The sequence below is a fragment of the Pipistrellus kuhlii genome, unplaced genomic scaffold (assembly GCF_014108245.1).
Source record: "Pipistrellus kuhlii isolate mPipKuh1 unplaced genomic scaffold, mPipKuh1.p scaffold_m20_p_6, whole genome shotgun sequence".
Classification (NCBI taxonomy): Eukaryota; Metazoa; Chordata; class Mammalia; order Chiroptera; family Vespertilionidae; genus Pipistrellus; species Pipistrellus kuhlii.
Genome location: NW_023425562.1, coordinates 21,084,485 through 21,091,340, shown reverse-complemented (window position 1 = coordinate 21,091,340; position 6,856 = coordinate 21,084,485).

Below are 6,856 nucleotides of genomic sequence, written 5' to 3'. Positions count from 1 at the left end.
CGAGGGGGATCCCGGGAGCTCCTTCCCTCCTCCTCCCCGTGGCCCGCCCCTGTCCTCTCCATCAGGCTCCAAGGAAGGGTGCTCGGAGCCCCGGGGAAGTAGGCCATGCCCCCCAGGTAGCTCCTATCTCAGTTTTTATTTGCTTTTTGCCTTATTATTTAAAAAAAAAACACAAAAAAACATTTTCAGCCCTGGCCAATCCCCTGCTGATAATTCCACCATTGTAAACGCATTCTGCCTCGGTCTTCTAAGAAGCAAATATTTCTTCAGGAGAACTGGTGTTACAGAGATTCATTCCTTTTATAAATTAGTGTCTGGAAATAGTTTGTCTCTCTATGAAGCTGTTATCTTCTAACTTTCCTCCTGAAGGACCTCTAAGAGCAGAACAAACTATGGTTTATGGTGTACCCTGGCACTGTGCTAAAGGCTTTACAACTATCTATTCATTTAGCCCTCACAATCATCTTATTAGCCTCATTTTACAGAGGAGGAAACTGAGGTACAAAGAAGCTAAATGACCTTACTCAAGGTCACCTAGCTAGTAAGTGATGGGGTTGAAATTCTAACTCAGGCCATCTGGTTCCAAAGTCTTAGCCAATATGCTCTTAGCCATAAAATCATGACAACCTATTAATATAAACAGCAGCACAGCAAGCATTTATCAACCCACATATTTTATAAACATCATCTCATTTCGTCTGCACAATAATCATTTTTCCCAGATGAAGAAGGTGAAGCTCAGAGATGTAAATCATGGTCCAAGGTCACATCTTCACCCCAGGAGACTGAGGCACAACCAGAGGATCCCAAAGAAACACAGGTTACCCTAAACATTCATGAGATGGTTACATAAAGTTCCTCAATATCCCCTTCTTCCCTTACTATAAATATTGTGTTATACCTTATTTACCATTGAGCAAATAGATGCACCAGGAAAATAAGCTTCTTAGTTTCAACCCCTCCCCCAAGTCCCACTACCAAGCACCCCAGGCCACATTACCCTCCAGGCAGATAAGCATGGCTCTTGAGGAATCAATGGCGATCCTTCTACCCATTAACAAAAGTTCTGTGGCTTAAGGGCTTCTCTTTTTTCTTTGGCTGCCAAGGAAACGTGGAACTACTTTTTCTGCTAAGTCCCAGTTACCACATTAAGCCAACCTCGTTTAGAAAATTCTCTTTTTCAAAATGTCTTGTTCAGTTTTATTGTGCAAAGAATATACTGTGCCTTGAGGGAAAATTCAGAGGAAGAAGGCTTTAGAATTTGATCAAGGTGGAAAATCTGGCCCTGTCTGTGTCTTCCATCTGATGTATCCGGGGAGCCAGACTCAGCATCACACTCAGCCTGTGTTCATCCCCTCAACAAATATTGTGCACCCACCACGTACTGGGCACTTCAATGGCACAAGAGATATAGTGATAAATAGACACGGTGTGCTCACTGTCTTTTTTTCCTTAGCAATACATTTTGGAAAGAGTTTCTTATCTATACAAGTCTACCCCATACTTTATAAGATCCAACACTGTATAGATGCACCATAATAAATTGAACAACTTCTACTGATGGACATATATAGCTGTTTTTAATCCTTTATTAAAAACAATGCTGCAATGAACATCTTTATTCATATGCATTTGTGCACATGTTTGAGAATGACCTGTATGATAATTCTTAGAAATGGAATTGCTGGGTAAAAGAAATGTCTTTGCCAAAGTTCCTTCAGAAGAGGCTGTCCCAATTTATACTCCCCACTAAGTCTATAAAAGTACCCATTTCCCTACACCCTTGCCAACACAGCATATTTTAAACATTTAAAAAAATCTAGGGTGAAGAATGGTATCAGAGTTTTTATTTGCTTTTTGCCTTATTATAAAAAACATTTTCAGCCCTGGCCAGTTTTCTCAGTGGTTAGAGCATAGGCCCGTGGATCGAAAGGTCATGGGTTTGATTCCTGGTCAAGGGCAGGTACCTTGGTTAGAGGTTCCACAACCCCAGTAGGGGCCTGTGCAGGAGGCAACCAATTGATGTGTCTCTCTCATGTCAATGTTTCTCTCACTGCCCCCCCCCCAACCCCCCGCCATGCCTCCCTCCCATCTGCTCATTTCTCCCTTCCACTCTCTAGAAATCAGTGGGGAAAATATTCTCCGGTAAGGCTAAAATTTTTTTAAAATATTTTAAAACACATGAAACGGCCAATAAAAATAGCTCAATGAACCCCCATCATCTAGATATCATCATTCTTAAAAACTTGCCAAATGTTTAATTTGGGGGAGAGGGTTTGAAGTATTTTGAAATAAAGTATAGGAATCATGATATTTCACTAACAACTTCAGTATTACTTTATATCTAACACAGGTAATTTTCTTACATAAACCAACACATTTTTTATATTAAAAAATAACAATAAGGCTCTAATATCTAGTTCATAATTAAATTTATCTAGTTGTACCAGAGATAAACGTCCTCATTGCTGGTTTCAACCAAGATCCAATCAAGGACCATGTGATAAATTCTGTTGTTACACCTTAAGTCCTAGAATGGTCCTCACTCTTTTTAATTTCCCCTCCCATCACCTGGATTCTTGAAGAGACTGGTCAGCTGTCTTGTACAATGCTCCACTTTAGAATTTGTCTGTTTGGTCAGTGTGGTGTGTCCTTTAACTTGTCATATTCGGCCTTTTATTTCCTATAAAGTAGTACTTGGTTCTAAAGGATAGATTAGATTCAGGTTAGACATTTTTGGGGCAAGAATTTAATACCTGATAGGTTGTGCTGTGCACTTCATTTTGCCTCACAGCAGGAAGTCCATGATATCTTGTTGTTCCACTACTAATGATGCCAAGTTTGATTACCGGGTTAAGGTGGTGACCACATCTCTCCATGTTAAATGTTTATTTCTCCTCTCCCCATCAGAACCTTGTGGGTATCCAGTTCCTCATCAATTGATGGTCCTTGTCTAAACCAATTATCAGGGACTGTAAAATGATTTTCTAATTTTGTCTTTTTGTTTGCATTTATCAGTTGGCATTCTTTATTTGAATTTCAATAATTATGAATGAAGCTGACCATCCTTTCAAGTGCTTAAAAGCCATTTACATTTCTTTCCCAGCAAATTGTCTGGGTTTCCGTGGGACCTGGGCAATTATAACACAGCATGAAGAGTGCTGTGACTGGGGTGAGGACGGGGGTTGTGGTAGAGCTGGGAAGGAACATCCAGCTTGCCCTGCCTCCTCAGGTGCTGCCCGTGCCAGTGAAGGCTTTCAGGTGCAGTGGCTCTCAGTATGGGTTTCTCTGAAGCAGATCCTGAGACAAGAATTCAAAGACAACCAATTGCTTTGGGAGAGAAGGGAAATCCCAGGAAATGAGGCAGAAAAGGCAGCCAAGGAAGGTGTGTTGTCAGGCAAGTTAGCACTGTGAGCAGTTGGAGCTTAATCACACAGAGGAATTCTGAGGCTGGTATAAACACCTTGGCATTATCCCACCTGAGGAGGAAGAGAGCTGGGGAATTTATATGCCCAGTTGTTAGTCATTGCTCTAGGAGCGGTCCCAGGAATGTTAACCCCCCAGCACTTCAGGCCTGTCCTGCAGTTGGTAGAATGGGTTCCAGTGACCACAAAAAGCTCACTGGCAATAAATATCGGTGCTAGCAGCTGGGGGTTAGCTTATGTGCACTGAAATGGTCCAACTCAAAGTGTGTGTGTGTGTGTCTGTGTGTGTGATGGACACTGAAAGCCAAAGGGCAGATAGTCAAGAAAGAGAGCAGAGGACCACGGAAGCATTCTTCACTCGCCCCACGTTCCTTCAGCCAGAATTCAATCCTGTGGCTGCCCTCTAGAGGCCAATCTGAGTGGGAAACATAGTCTCTGGCCTGTGCAGCCCCTTTCCAACAACTCTATCCTATGAACGCACACACATCTCTTCCTCATGTAGTTATTATTATCTCCATTTTGCAGATGAAGGAACAAATCTCAGAGAGGCTATGTGAGCTGTAAAAAGTTTTGCAGTCAGAGCGCTGTCTTTCTGAGACCAATCCAGGGACATTTCCTCTATCTCAGTGCTTCCCAAACTTGTCATCTCATCAGCTACACCAGTTGTTGCTCATACAGGTTCCTGGTCCTTGCCTCAAACCTTGAATCCCAGTCAAGGAAGACTGTGGTAACCTGTATTTCCATCAAGAATTCCAGATGATTCTTACAGAAGGTTCTATACCAGGGGCTACAGCTTAGACTCATCTTGGGAGCTTTATGAATGCTAATCTCTTGGTCCCAACCCTAGAAATGATGACACTGATATTTTGTAAAAATTCCAGGTGACAGGTGACTGTGATGTGCAGCCCAGACTCAGAACCACTGCCTTTGCTCCCACACCACACTGGATGGTTGTCAGAGCCACCTGAAAGAGCTTTTCAAACTAAAGCAATGAGAGAGAAAGAGCAAGACAGAGAGAAAGAAGGGGAGAGAAGGGGGCCAAAGGGAGTGAGAGAAATAGAGAGAGATCCATGAGTGGAAATTAGCATTTAAGAAAACTCTTCAAAGGATTCTAATGTACAGTCTGGGTGCAGACCTACTGAATAAATGGATCAGAAGACTCTTAATCAGTATGTTTGGATGAACCAAACTTTTCGTATTTTTAAAGCACCCCAAGGGATTGTGATAACAATCTCTAAGGCTCTGCTACTCCAAGTGTGGTCTAAAGTATCAGCACATTGCCGAGACTGGTTTGGCTCAATGGATAGAGTGTCGGCTTGGGGACTGAAGGGTCCCGGGTTCAATTCCGGTCAAGGGCATGTACCTTGGTTGTAGGCATATCCCCATAGGGGGTGTGCAAGAGGCAGCTGATTAATGACTCTCTCTCATCGTTGTTTCTAACTCTCTATCTCTCTCCCTTCCTCTCTGTACAAAATCAATAAAATATATTTTAAAAAAATAAAGTATCAGCACATTGCCCTGGCCAGTTTTGCTCAATGGTTAGAGTGTTGGCCCTCAGACCAAAGTGTCAATGGGTTCAATTCCTGGTCAAGGGCACAAACTTCAATTGCGGGTTCATGTCCCAGGTGTGCATGCAGAAGGCAACCAATAGATGAATCTGTCATATCAATGTTTTTATCCCTCTTCCTCCCCCTCCCTCCCTTCCACTCTGAAAATCAATGGAATCTCCTCAGTGAGAAATAAATAAATACATACATATATACATACATACAAGTATCACACATCATAGGGAACTGGTAAGAAATGCAGAATCTCATTCCCTACCCTAGACCTACTGAATCAGAATCCACAGTCTAACAAAACCCCTGAAGATTAGCATACAGCTTAGTATGAGATGTTGATCTAAGGCACACAGGCTCTTTCTGGGAGGACAGCAGACCAGTCCTCCAATTAGGGCTGGCTCATCTATTCTCCCTCCCCACCCACCTCTTAAAGCTGTAGAACCCTTTCAAGTGTTTCCCGCATAGTCTGTCCTCAAGGGTCTGGCCTCACTGGCCTCATGCTGTGGCCATCTGTTCACAGATACTTTGTTGGAAGGTCTGGGCACATGCACAGTGTGATGAATCAACAGGGAGTTGCAGGCCCTTCCTGCCAGGGAAGAACAGCACAGACGACTGGGTGTTTCACCTGAAGGTGTAAAGATGTGCAGGTCTAACAGACAGACAGACTTGCTTTATGAATTTCTGGAGCCAATCAGAGGAAGTTAAAGGGAGGGAGGTTACAGTTTACTGTGCCAATCAGTCATGAACGCAAGTTTGGTTAGACACAAACTATTGTTCATGCACAATTTCTGTGTTGGTCTCTGCTAGTTTAAAAGCTCAGTGAGGTCAGTGGCTGAGCTACCTGTGGAGTTCATATTATACGGTCTAGCATACTATGGCATCTGCCCAGGAAATATGTTTACTAGAATATAAACAGCTGACATGCCCATTGAGTCCTTGTCCCTTACTGGTAATTTTGTGCACTGTAGATTAGGCATCTTTTTGTGTTCTTTAAAGCATTTCTGTCAGGTGTTCAAACTATCCATTTTTGTTTTCTCAAGTTCTAATTCCTTTTCATCCAGCTTATATTTGCACATTTAAAAAAATATATATTTTATTGATTTTTTACAGAGAGGAAGAGAAATAGTTAGAAACATCGATGAGAGAGAACCATCGATCAGCACTGGGGTTGTGCCCACAACCAAGGTATATGCCCTTGATTGGAATCAAACCTGGGACTTTTCAGTCCACAGGCCAACACTCTATCCACTGAGCCAAACCAGTTTCGGCTATTTGCACATTTTTTGTAATGGCAAAATAACTAAAGTATCTCAAATGGCCAATGAAAACAGGTTTGTTAAATAAACTAGGAGCTCTCTCCCACCAAAATTCAGCCATCCACCAATAAGAACTGCTTATCTGAACAGATCCCAGAAAGATATCAACAGCATGGTTTCTGAGTGGGTGGAATTATGGGTGTTCTCTATGAATTACTTTTCGTTTGGCTGTATCTTCTTTTTTTCTCCTGTTTTGAGCATCTTACTTATGAGTAGGAAAAACTAACCAATAGGAAGTGGACTGCGTCTAAACACTATTTTAAAACTCTATACCATTGTAGCTAGCTTTATATAACTGGTAATGCTTTTGAGAAACATGCAAGTTGAAAAACAGAAGGAATGTTTCCAATTACTAGTTAACAAGGAAGTTGAGGCTCAAAGTAGTAAAGTGATTTGTGTCACAGGGTACACAGCCAGGCAGGAGCAGAACTCAGGCCCTGACTTGCAGACTGGTGTTCTTTCCTTCTATCATTCCCTTCTCTTCCCACCATTAACCCCTTACTGCTTTCTCTAACTCAGCAGTGCAGGGGTTATCACAGGCATTCATTGCCTC